The sequence below is a fragment of the Mastigoproctus giganteus genome, chromosome 3 (assembly GCF_048544385.1).
Source record: "Mastigoproctus giganteus isolate SK-2022 chromosome 3, ASM4854438v1, whole genome shotgun sequence".
NCBI classification, from domain to species: Eukaryota; Metazoa; Arthropoda; class Arachnida; order Uropygi; family Thelyphonidae; genus Mastigoproctus; species Mastigoproctus giganteus.
Window position 1 is genome coordinate 224,796,340 of NC_143577.1, and position 14,129 is coordinate 224,810,468.

Here is a 14,129-nt window from a genome sequence, read left to right on the forward strand (position 1 = left end):
AAGTTCTGAAAATTGCAGTAGCTGAAGACTAGGCACCTGCGCGGTGATCTTATTGAGGCGTATAAGGCCGTGAATGGGTTGAGCACACTGAATTCTGATGGGATCCTTCCACTTGTTCAGATAACGAACCTAAGGGGGCATGAAAAGACATGTAGAATAGATGTGCGGAAATTTGCCTTTAGCCAGTGAGTGGTTAATTGCTGGAACAAACTTCCATCTGTCATTATGGAAGTTGATAGGTTGAATAAATTTAAGGAGGAACTGGACAGGCATTTGGAGGGAATGGTGTGATTTTTTTTTTGGCTGATACTGCATAAGCTCATACACTTGCTTTCTTGCATCACATGCCACTACTACTACCTTACATTTGTCAATGTTAAACTTCAGTTGCCACCTCTCAGCCCATCTGTTTACATTTCTAGATCCTCTTGCAGTAGAATACTGTCATTAGTGTCATTAACAACCCTGCCAACTTTCGTATCGTCTGCAAACTTAGACATTAAGTCTGATATACCTTCATTAATAAATAGAGAAAACAACAATGGACCCAACACTGAACCTCGGTGGACTCCACTTATAACAGTCCACGAAGAGCAGAGTCCATTGATTACTATTCTCTGTCTTCTCCCACACAACCATCCCTTTATTCAGAGCAACATTTTGCGCTTAATGCCATGCTGCTCTAATTTGTACAGTAGTCTTCCATGTGCAACAGTTCCAAAAGCTTTCCTAAGATCCAAATTTATGATATCAAAATTATTTTTTGCATCCAATTCCTTTGTGACCACATCATAGAATTCAATCAAATTGGTCAGACAAGACTTCCCCTTAACAAACCCAAGATGTGTCTGAACTATAACCGAAGTGTTGTCTAGATGATCCTGCAGCGCTTCTTTAACCAATGCCTCCATTAATTTCCCCAGAACAGAAGTTAACTAGCAAGTCTGTAATTACTTGTGTCACTCTTTGATCTTCCATTTTTGAATTGGGTCACATTTGTACATCTCCAGTCCATGGGTACCCCCTGAATCCAAGGAAGCTCTCATAATTATGGCTAAGGGTTTGCTGCCTCCTTTAATATAACTGGATAGATCCCATCCACCCTTGAATGGGTTGAGCATGCTGAATTCTGATGGGATCTTTCCACTTTTTCAGATTACAAACCTAAGGGGGCATAAATTCAAATTAAGAAAAGACAGATATAGAATAGATGTGCGGAAATTTGCCTTTAGCCAGCAGGTGGTTAATTGCTGGAACAAACTTTCATTTGTTGTTGTGGAAGTTGATAGGTTAAATAAATTTAAGGAGGAACTGGACAGGCATTTGGAGGGAATGGTGTGATTTTTTTTTTTTTTTGGCTGATGCTGCATAAGCACATACACTTGCTTTCTTGCATCACATGTTACTACTACCACCCCAGGTGCCTTTTTTTATGTTTATCTGCAACAATTTCTCTTCCACTTTGCTCTCAGTTATTAAAAAATCATTTAACTCACCACCATATTTTAATACACCTCTGGCATTCCCCTCCCTGAATAACTCCTCATGTGTGAATGTAGAGGCAAAATACTCATTCAGTTCGTTAGCTACATGAGCAAGATCATCAACAGTTGAACCATCGATATCAAGTGGACCAATCTGATTCATCCCCTTCCTTCTAGAGTTTACATAAGTAAAGAAATCTTTGTTGTTTTTCTTTGCATCCTTTGCCAAAAATTTCTCGTAATGTCTTTGCCTGCCTAACCTCTTTTGTGACTTGATTACAGACCAGCTTATATCTTCCATAGGCTTCTGTGTCACTTGTTAATTTATCTGTATCCCATGCATTTTTCTTCTCCCACATGTCTCAGTTCATTTGACATCCATTTAGGCTAAAACCTTGAACAAAATTTCTTGGTTGGTATGAGAAGCCTAGTAGCTTCCAAGATTAATTCTTTGAATGCTTCCCATTTTGAATTTGCTGTTGGTAACATCATCAGTTGGTCTCACTGTGTAGACTTTAAAAACTGTCTCAGACCTCCGTAATCACCTTTATGAAAGCAAAAACCCTTTCCTTTACCCCTGATGGTAGTTACCTCTTTGAGTAAATCCCACATCAGCATGCTGTGATCACTGCCACCTAGTGGCTCCTTTATCTGCAGCTTCTTAATGAATGAAGAATCACTACTAATAATCAAATCAAGAGTATTACTCCCTCTGGTTGCCTTCTGAACAAGCATATTATAGCAGAAACTGCCTTAAATGTGTGTGAGTGAGAGCATGCACACATACATTTATATATATATATATATATATACAGTGGAACTTCTCTATTACGAACTTCTATTTAAGGAATTTCTCTATATTACGAATTTTTTCGCAACACATTGCGCCTTGAAACAAAATTACATGTAAAATTAACTCCATATAGCGAAGTGTTAGTCTCTCTATAACGAATTTTTTAAAAAATTAGTAAAAGCATTTTTGAAGATTTTCAAGCATTTACTGCTAAACAGCTGCTCAAATATACTGCCTCCTTCTTCGTTCTGAAATTGCGCATTAGCATCTGGAATTAAATAATCATTTTTTTTTGTGAACACATGTGGCCATTGATGCCCATAGGAGGGTCTTTGTTTAATTTTTGTTACAGTTATTAAACCAAATGGGTTTTCTTAAAAGTGGTCGTAAACTTTACAATAAATGGGGTAGATCTGTAATTTGATGTTGGCTCAGGGGAAAACAAAATTCGCTGCAGTAAACCTTTAGCATGCTGCGGCGGCAATACATAGAATGCTACCATAGTCAGTTTTTAGTAACGCCTACTGAGTGACATTCGCTTCTCACCTCAACTGTACCATGTGACCTTCCTGTCAATCATCATATGATATGTCCGTACTCATCTAACTGGACTCCCAGTAAATGGTTTTCATGAATTTTTTTTTTTTTTTTTTTTTTTATTTCATTCTTCATCAATCACGTAGGCTATAATGCTCTTGTATTTTTTTTTTTCTAAAAAGTAACATACAGTATACATTAATCATAAATTTTCTTTCGTGTACATATGAAGGAAAGCAAAATAAAAGAAATTCACAAAGTCATATATTTGTTCAAAGTGATTGATAGGAAAGGTCACGTGATACTGTTGAATTAGCAAGCAAACGTCTTTGAGTAGGCGGTACTAACAATTCACTATATGGCCGGCGCAGCGAAGTTTGCAGTGTATGTATCGGCAAGAGCTGCAGTAATTACAGAAAGAATGTCAAAGAGAAAGTGTTTAAGTATTAATGATAAAGCAAAGACTGTTATGGTACTGACCAGGGTTTTAAGAAAAAAGATGTTGCGGAGAAATATGGCATACCTGCAAGCAGTTTATCTGCGATTTTAAAAAAGTCGAGAATCAATTTTAAATGCAATTGAAGGAGGAGCAGACAAGAAGCGAATTAAGTTGTGTATATACGAAGATGTTGATAAAGCTGTTCTAAAATGGGTGAAAATGATACGTGAAAAGAACATCCCAATATCGCCTAATAATTAAGCAACAAGCTCTGAAATTTGAACAGTCCCTTGGACATATAGAATTTAATGCAAGCACTGGGTGGCTAGATAAATTTAAGAAGCGCCACAGAATTGTGGAAAAGGTTATTTGTGGAAAAAGTGTTAATGTAAGCGAAGAAGATTGCAATAGTTGGAAGAACAATACCTTAAAGAAGATTTGGAAGAATATGAGCGTAAGGATGTTTGTAATGCTGACGAAATGGGTTTATTCTTTAAATGTTTACTGAATGAAGAATACTTGCTTTTAAGGATGATAAATGCTTTGGCGGAAAACAAAGCAAAGAAAGAATCACTGTGCTAGTTGGAGCAAATATGACAGGAAGTGAAAAATTAAGAATTTTAGTCATTGGAATATCAAAAAACCCAAGATGTTTTAGAGGCAGAAAATCTTTGGAAGTTGACTACACCTTTAATAAAAAAGCATGGATGACAAGTGATATTTTTGAAGAATGGATATTAAAACTAGACAAGCATATAACAAAAGAAAAAAGGAAAATCGTGTTGATAACTGACAACTGTCCAGCACATCCTGCCAGTATTTTTGCCAAACTTAAAAGTGCAAAGTTGTTGTTTTTACCACCAAACGCAAACATAACGTAAAAACTCCAGCCAATGGACAAAGGCATTATTAAAAATTTTAAATTTCATTATCGAAAGAGAATAATAATGAAGATTGTCGATGCGTCAATCAATTGTCAATAGAAACTTGGAGGTTACAATTAACCTTAGAGATTGCATCTCTGAACTGGCAAAAGTTTGGACAAACGATGTCACCGAATACACTATTCAAAATTGTTTTTCGAAAGCGGGATTTGCATTGAATACAGAAATCAAACAACAACTGGACGAGCAAGATGAACTGCCAACTGACAACTGACAACTGTCCTGTGTTTTTCACAACTGAAAAACTTTTGGACATTATTAGAATCGTCCGGAAACATCAAAAATGAAATAACACTGGATAGTTATGTTTATGGTGATCAAGATCTGACTACAGCAGAACATCCAAATGAAGATGAAATACTGCTGAACAATGTTAGACGCGACCATGATCACGAAGAAATTAATGATGACGCTGAAGACGCATCAAAACAACCCGTAGAAAAGCCAACTCGCGAAGAAATGATTAACGCTTTTAAAACGGTTCATATGGGTCTACAGTTTTGTGAAAATGTTCCTGATAATGTTTTTAATGCTCTGAACAAATGTGAGGTTTTCTTTGAGAATCAGACATTTTTTAATTGTACTGTGCAAACGAAAATTACAGATTTTTTTAAATTTGTGATACTTACCGGCGAAAATTGTGTAAATGTAATTTAAATAAGTGTTTTTGAAATAAAATACAGTAATACCCCGACTTACGCGAACTCGGAGTTACGCGGTTCTTGATTTTTTCGTTTGGCAACGCTGCCGCCCACTATCTTCAAGGTCGTTTTTCATATGTTATCGATATCCGGTGCGACGGCGGAGATTGAGAGCGAAAGATGAACAAAATTCAACTTTGCTGCTTTTATGCTTTTTATATCAGTGAAGGGGAAACACATTTCACCATAATAACGTAAAAACCAACACAATTCCAGCTATCGGTATAATAGCAAATGCAATTAGATCGAGTTTACTACCAGTTTATAATAGATTTCACTAGCTGAAACGCAACTGGATTTTTATTGTTTTATGGTAGTAACCCCTAGAAATGTGAGGTGTTAATAGTGTATCTCTGCCTTTATGGTGTTGTTTATTCAGTTGCTACATGCGCGCAGCTTTGTTTATGCGTATCAAGCGTGCTCTTCGTTTTGTAATTGTGCTTTATTCCCTAAAAATTAGTAAAATTAAAAGGTGTGAAAAGGAAGCGTCCTGGTGAAGACACTGCAGATTCAGAGAGAAAAAGAAAAGCAATTATCGATAAACAGAGGCAGACTGGATCAAAAATTCTTACCCGGGAAAATTTATAGTGGCCTCACACTATGGTTTATGGCCAAAATCACACTGGCCCACCGGGGTTTCCCCGGTAAGGCTTATGGCCAGTCCGCCTCTGTCGATAGAGAAAAAATATGAAATTGTGAAACGCTTTGAGCGAAATGAAAGACCATGTGATATTGCACGTGCTACAGGCCTAAATGAAGCAACGGCGAAAAGCACATGACAATTGCAAACTTGACAGGTTGAAAATTGAAAAGATCTCAATTGTAAAGGGCTTAAAAATTTTAGAAAACATAGACTCCAATGAAGAATGCGTTATAGCTACAAAGCAAGGAATAAAAAAATTATTAGCTTGCTACGAAGAAATTCTGCGTGAAAAAAAGGAACGCGCTGTGTCGTCAGCCGAATTTGTTAGATTTTATGAAGCCATCGACATCGAAATAACTTTTTAACGTAAGTCATTTGTTTTTTTAATACATATTTTGTATTAATATGTATAAAGAACTGCAATTTTATTAATATTTTTCTTCTAAACTAGTGTTTTTGTTAGTCCTTGGTCCCAATTAAGCAAAATTTATATGTATTTATATGCAAAGTTGTACCCCGACTTACGCGAATTCGACTTACGCGATTTTCGTCGTACCCACCTATCGCGTAACTTCGGGGTATTACTGTACATTAAAAATAAATGTAGATTCATTTTCATTTTCTAATAAAAAAGATATTCTCTGTATAACGAAATTTCTCTGTAACGAATTTTTTTGCTGGATTTATCGAATTCATTATAGGGAAGTTTGACTGTATATATATATATATTTTTTTTTTTTCTCTCTACTGGCTAGAAGATTTATTAGAGGTTTAATATGTTCTAGGAAGTTTTTAAGTTGTTATCAAAAAATTAGACATAGGAAATGAGCACAATTTACAACCAAATAAAATTTTCATATCTTAATGCATTTTATTTCACTCATGGAGATCTTTCTGCTCCCACCAAAGACCAAATACTTGGCATTATATTAGGCTTGGGCTTATGTTTAACTTATAATATTATCCATGGTTCTGCCTCAGCTGCTATCTTTTTAAACTGTACAGCATCACCTGAAAAGCAAATCTGCAATGTCTTTAAAAATCTGAGGCACTACCAGGACAACTATTTCAAAGCTTACTGGCTTCTCATCAGCTAGCAGGTGGTTCCTATTCATTAGATTCCAATTTTCTGCTTTGGGGACTAGATTGTACCCACATAATTGAGTGCTAGGAGAATTAACTGTTTGCACAGATTGAAAAGATCTTTGTCATATGGAAAGAATCTTTTAAAATAAAAACAGCAATGCATTTGAACGGTTTCATGTCAGCAGCAAAGAGAAGCAGCTCAATATTAAATTTGCTAATACAGGTAGGAAAATAATTGATGCAGGTAAAAAATATAAAAGCCCCAAATAACTCTGAAGGAATAAAAAAATGAGTAGATAAAGAACTGTCCACTGTTACTTTGTCTATATCTATGCCACAATGTCTGTGTCTGCAATTCTGCCCAGACACGATAGGAGGGATTATATGTTAAAAGCCTTGTGGATTAACTCAAGACTTGAAGGACTCTGCAAGGCTTTAGGGGGGAAATTTCTATCAGCATGGCCCACACTTGTAGGTAGAAGGAATTTGTTTTGTAGAGAAGGGATACACTTAAACAAAGGTGGTGCAAACGTTTTTGCCAGTATTACTGAGGATACCTTAAAGGTTCAGGGAAACTGCTAGTTAGAGGGGATGTGAGTAATACTGACATGCATTTATCTGATAATATTGGTCAAAGTAACTCTTGCACATACCTTAAGAGTTCTTATCTGTTACACCAACTGGACGTATTATCTAGGTGTTCTGGGGGCAAAAACGTTTCACGTGAGCGGGTAGCTAATGCCAGGGAAGAGAGCCTAAAAAACTTCAAGGGTTGTGTTAGGGTTGTTAAATATACAAGAACAGTAAGTCTTAATTGTTTATACAGTAATGTTAGAAGTGTCGTCAATACAATGAGCGAATTCGAACTGCTGGTTAAAACAAGTAACGTGGACATAATAGGGCTTACGGAGACGTGGTGCCACCCGGAAATTGGGGATGATGAGTTTCAGTACGACTTGTATAATGTATTTAGGAAGGATGGGGTAGATAGAAGGGGTGGTGGGGTAATGCTTCTTATCAGAAGCAGCCTGAGTGCGACGATAGCTTTCCCGGATTCAGATGTTTCACGTGCTAGTATTAAATCTGTATGGGGTGAGTTAGTTGGAAACAAAGGTATAATGCGAGTAGGAGTAATCTACAGACCATGTGATTGTGAAGATTATGACAAAAGCCTCTACATTCAAATGGAATGGGCAAGTAAGGGTCAATGTCTTATTATGGGTGATTTCAATTTGCCTCTAATTGACTGGAGAAAATGGGAAGGAAACTCGACATGGGGAACAAAATTTTTAAATCAACTAGATGACTGTTATTTGTATCAATACGTCATGGAAAGTACTAGAGAAAAGAATATCCTAGACCTCATCATCACCCATGAATCAGATTACATAACAGGGCTGACAGTAGAGGACAGTAGCTGGAAGTGATCACGGAATTCTACAATGGATGATGATGAGAGAGGTAACAGCAGTAAAAGGCAAAGGAATGGGTTTTAATTTCAGAAAAGGAAATTACGATGCCTTAAGGTACTACATGGCCTCTATTAACTGGGTAGATATCGCGCAGAGAATGAACACATTTGAACTGTGGTATGCTTTTAAAACATTAATCACAGATGCCTTGAATGCGTATATACCATTAAAAATCATTAGTGAAGTTGCCACATTACTTGAGCAGAAAAAGGTGGCATGGAAAGGTTACAGAGCAATAAAAAGTACTGAAGCCTATAACAGTTACAAGGTGATCTGTAATAGAGCCACAGAAAAGGTTCGACAGGCAAAGGCAGTTTATGAGAAATCACTAGCAAACAGAGCAAAGAGGGGGAATAAGGAATTCTTCACATATATAAATGCCAAGAAGAGCAGGACAAACCAGATCGGACCTTTATGTAAGGGAAAGGCGATATTATTAAATAAACCAGCTGCTGTTGCAGATGAACTCAACAGTTATTTTGCATTGATATTTACAAATGAAAAACCTTTTGTGGCAATGGGAAATTGTGGGAGCAAAGTTGAAAAATATGTAATTAACGATATTGAAATTTTGCAAGATTATTTAATGAAATAAACTTTCGAGCCTACAGGCTAGTAAGGCTCCTGGAGTTGATGGAATATACCTCATATTCTTAAGGGAGGCGGCAAGTGAGTGCATTGAACCATTGAGGCTAATTATGCGAGCATCACTAGACTCTGAGGAGATTCCCTTGGATTGGAAAAGTGCCAATCGACCTGTCAGTTTGACTTCAGTGGTAGGGAAAATCATGGAGGCAATGATCAAGGGTGGAATTCAGGATCATTTGGATCGAATTGAAATTCTTAAGGATACTCAGCATGGTTTTGTAAAGGGAAAATCATGTTTAACAAATCTGGTTCGCTATTTCGAAAGGGTCACTCGCGAGCTGTATTTAGGGAATAATTTCGACATTGATTATTTAGATTTCAGCAAAGCTTTTGACTCAGTCCCACATGAGCGGTTGCTTTATAAGCTGGAACAGGTTGGAATCACTGGGAAAATCCTTAGATGGATAGCAGAATGGCTTCAGGGCAGGAGGCAGAGGGTTGTGATAAATGGCTATTCCTCAGATTGGGTTGATGTAAGAAGTGGGTTCCCCAAGGATCAGTATTAGGACCACTGTTGTTTTTAATTTTCATAAACGACATGGATGAAGGGATAGAGGGCGTGATGTCTAAATTTGCAGATGATGTTAAAGTTGGTAGAGTGATTAATGATCACTGTCAAGATGAGCTTCTTCAGAGAGACCTAGATAGACTTCAGGAATGGTCAGAAGAATGGCAGCTATGCTTTAATCCAATACAGTGTAAGGTATTACACCTGGGAAACAGTAATCCCAAAATAACTTATTCGCTTGGTGGAGTTGAACTAAACCCAGTACTGGAGGAAAGGGACTTGGGTGTTATGATACGGTCAGATATGAAATTCTCTGAGCATTGTAAACAGGTTGCAAGGAAGGCCCATGGTGTCCTATCGATGATCTATCGAACTTTTGCAAGTAGAGATAGGGACGTGATAATCCCATTATATAAGGCTTTTGTTAGACCACACTTGGAATACTGTGTTCAAGTATGGAGACCGCACCTAAAGAAAGATATTGAGCTTCTTGAAAGGGTGCAAAGATGGGTCACTCGCCTGGTGAGATCGGCAAAAGGGCGTCCTTATGAAGAAAGACCTTGAATATGTGGGTTGCAGAGTTTGGAAACTAGACACCTTAGAGGAGATTTGATTGAGGTGTTTAAGGCTCTGAGAGGCATCAGTAAAATGAAAGAGGACGAAATTTTCAAGATTATAAATGATGCTAGAACTAGGGGACATAAATTCAAGTTACGGGAAGAAATGTTTAGATTGGACTGCAGGAAGTTTTATTTTAGCCAGCGAGTTATAAATTACTGGAATAAGTTGCCTACACGGTTGGTAAAGGCTGACAGTTTGGGGAAATTCAAAGGTCATCTGGATAGTATCTTCGGGTCAGGGAAGTGCATAGGATGATAGGTTTAATTTCCTCTTTTTTATTAATTATTATTATTTATTTATTTTATTTATCATTGTAAGGTTTTTTTTTTTTTTTTTTTTTGGCTGGTGCAGCATAAGCCATAGGCTTTCTTGCACCATGCAGCCATTACTAATATTAATACTTCAGCAGATCTGTTGGATAACCATTGAGAGAACCAGATTTTAGCATATGAACTCTGGGCATGATGCATACTACCAAAAGCTTTGTTTTTGAAGCTACCGTGAACCTGCCTGATAGAAGACCATGCTTGTACTTCAGAACTAAAGGGAGTGAAGCATTCACAATGACTAAATATTACAGTTTCAAAGATTTTGTCTATGGAATTTATGAAGATTGAATTATAATTTTTTTTAGAGCAAAACAATTGCCTGTAATTTTAAAGAATAACACAATGTAGCAAGTTCTGAGATTGGAGGATAAATACTGCAAAGGAGACAGATGTTGAAAAATGAGGTAATTATAAACCAGGGCATGTAATATTTTTTGAATGAACTAATGGACAATCATTCTAAATGAAAGCAAGATGAAGCAAGAGCTGTAGCAATGGGGGGGGCAGTTGCCCCAGGTGCCGAGCTTCAGGGGCACAAACTGAAGGAATTATCTATAACAGGGGTGGCCAACAAGTCAATCACGATCTACCAGTCGATCGTGACTTTAATTTCGATCGATCACGACGAATTTTAAACATATAAAAAAATAGATTACGAATAAAATTTACTCGTATAAAATTCGTAATTTTTATTTGATGATTCTGTCACTAGAGAAGAACTGCTGGGTATGGTTTCGTTAAAAGAAAGAACTAGAGGTCTTGTTATATTTAACACATTCAAAAATTTTATTGAAAAAAAATTAAATTTCCACTATTTAAGCTTGCATCAATAACAACAGATGGAGCCAAAGCAATGACAGAGCATCTTAACGGATTCATCACATTGTGCCAAAAGGATGGTTAATTCCCAGATTTTTTGAGTTACCACTGTATCATCCACCAGCAAGTGTTAGCTAGCAAAAGATTAAATAATAAGTGTTATGGACATAGCTTTCAAAGTCGTGAATTCCATCAGAGGACAATCTCTTCAAAGGAGACTTTTCAAAATGCAACTCAATAAAAATGAACCCGATATGATACTACACACAGATGTGAGGTGGCTGAGTTGGAGTAAATTTCTACAGAGATTTCGAAATTTGCTGAATGAAATTAAAAAATTTGTTGATCAAAGGGGAGATGATTATCAGCAGCTACAAGATACGGAGTGGTTGTGTGATCTGGTTTTTTTGGCAGATTTTACCAGTAAATTAAGTGATCTGAATTTGGAATTACAAGGAAAAAATAAAAATGTGGGTGGCATGATTAGTAATATATTTCTGCATATAAATATCAATTTTTGGCAATGGCTAAGAATCTCAAAGGAAAAAAATTCGATCATTTTGCAAATATGCAAGTTAATTTCCAAAAATATCCTGTTTTTGGATTTAATAGCGAGAAATCTGTTTCTGAAATTGAGAAGGTTGTGGATGATTTTGAAACAATTGAAGACATTGTTCAATATATTTCTTATCCATTTAATGTCGACTTAGATACGAAACAAATTGCAGAAAAAAATCTGCTGGGATTTTTCACATGGAGAAAATATTACTTGAAAATAAAATTATTGCATTGCGAAACAATATGTACTTAAAAGCCAGATCATCAGAAAAAGACTTGGAAATATGTTTGCCGAGAAAAGTACCCAAATGTAAAAAAATGCAGTGAACTTTTAAATTCCTGTTTTGGTTCCACATATTTATGTGAATCAGCCTTTTTGTATTTGAAAAAAAACCCAAAGACGAAGAATCACTCTACTCTTGCGGACTTACATACAGAAGCTTCTTTATGGTTGGCCTTATTACAATATATTCCCAATTTTGAAAGCTTAGCAGATGAGATGAAGACACAAACTTTGCATAAATTAAAAATTTAAATACGTATGAATTTAAAATAAGCTTTCTGAATTGTATTTAATTTTAAAATTTATAAACAACATTTTTCAATATGTGTTGATTAACTTTTTTAACCATGTGCAATGAAATTCTTGAAGATGGTAGATCGCAGCACATTTTGAAGAAAAAAGTAGATCGCACTACAAATTAAGTTGGCCACCCTTGATCTATAACATTCATATTACATTATCACACTCAGGGACACCAGGAAGACATGCTGCCCCCGCTGGCTAAAGGCAAATTTCTACACATCTATTCTATAACTGTCTTCCCTCAATTTGAATTTATGTTTATAGACTTCTTTCAGAGTGTCCTGTCTATAGCACTTCGAGCTGCAGAAAGATGAGGCATCAGTTCCGAGGGAGTTATACATTCCGAATGTATTCACCAGAAACAGTAATCTAAGGCAGTGTTTACAATATACTTACGGAATACTTACAAAACACAAGTTTAGCGGGAGCCAAAGAACTGTTTGATAATATTGTATTACATACGACATACTGTGCAACGGGAGCATCTTTATTTCCAACACATGTAAAGCCGAAATTGAAATAACTGTCTTCATACTTTTGTTTTGGTCTTTTATTAGTTGGTTTCTGTTTTTTCACTTCGGACTTTTGGGGAACAAAAGGCTGCGATTGTTCATTTTCACTTTGAAGTGTGACAATATTGTGTTCGTTTTCATCAACCACAGTTGCACCACTAGAAGTACTTTGCTTCTCGTTTTAAAGTTCCTTTTTTCAACCACAAATCCATGGTCATTTATTTTAATAATAATATTTCGAAATACTGATAATTATCAAAAAAAATTATACAAGGAAGCGAGTTTAGTTATCATATCGGTTCGCTTTCCCCTCTCCTTCAACCCGTGTACTCCAGGCTAAATCGCATACAAATGGCATATTAGATCACCACATTGCTACTTTTTAGCATTAGCATTAGTAAAGGCACATGATGCAAGAAAGCAAGCTTATATAGCATCAGCCAACAAAAAAAAAAAAAAAAAAAAAAAAACCTTCCCATTTCACCCATCCACTTGCTCCAATTGTTTGTTCCAGCAATCAACCACCCACTGGCAAAAGGCAAACCTCCACACATCTATCATACAACTACCTTTCCTCAATTTGAATTTATGCCCTCTCAGGAGATTATTCTGAGCAAGAGGAAGAATGCCATCAGCACTGAGCATGCTCAAACCATTCAAACCATGCTCAAACTTATGCAACCTTGCACTGACCACTCGGTCGAGGGTAGCATCAAGGGACACCTTGACAGAAATCTCTCTCATCAATGATAAGAATTTAAGGAGAAGTTCAGAAGTTTTGCAGTTTTGACTGGTTCAACAATGACTGCAAATATGGAAAGTTGTATGTTCCATTTATGATGCATTTATCTTTAGTCTCTTTGGTAGTCAGGTTGATATAAATCCATGGAAACTGGACTTATGATCTTAATCAATGAGAAGTTTCCATAGTTCCTTCTTATCCTTTAACCTTTGGGGGAGAATAAATTTCTCACCCAGGTTCTAGTCCACCATGTGAAGGTATTTAAGTAACACCACGTAATCTGTCTTCACTCTTGGCCCACACAGACCTGAAATAATCTGTTCATTTGGAAGACTAACTCAACTTCTTTTCAACTGTGCTGACTCAATAAAATATATATTTATTGTATTAATTGCAAGGATTCCCATTACAAGTTTTCAATTTATAACATACTTGCATTGTAAATTTGATCTAAAAAATATGAAATATGTAAATGTCTGATATGTGTTTTTCAATGAAAAACATATCAGACATCGTGCATACCACATGACCTTATTATATACAATAATTCAAAACTTTTGCAACCCAAATTTCAGCAACTCAAAATTTTGGGTTGTTCAAATTTTGAATCACTCTGTAGATCTGACTTTAGTGAAGATCTACTTGCATTACACAACACTGAATCTGCTACAGGGAGCAAAAAACAAAGGAAATTAATTATTAATTTA

At 36.2% G+C, this 14,129-nt stretch overlaps 1 protein-coding gene across 1 annotated transcript in view; it reads right to left on the reverse strand.

The window, feature by feature from the left end:
* LOC150088791 (protein NEDD1-like) overlaps positions 1 to 14,129 on the reverse strand; it is an 80,476-nt gene that overhangs the window by 13,962 nt on the left and 52,385 nt on the right. The gene's annotated exons all lie outside the window — the stretch shown is intronic.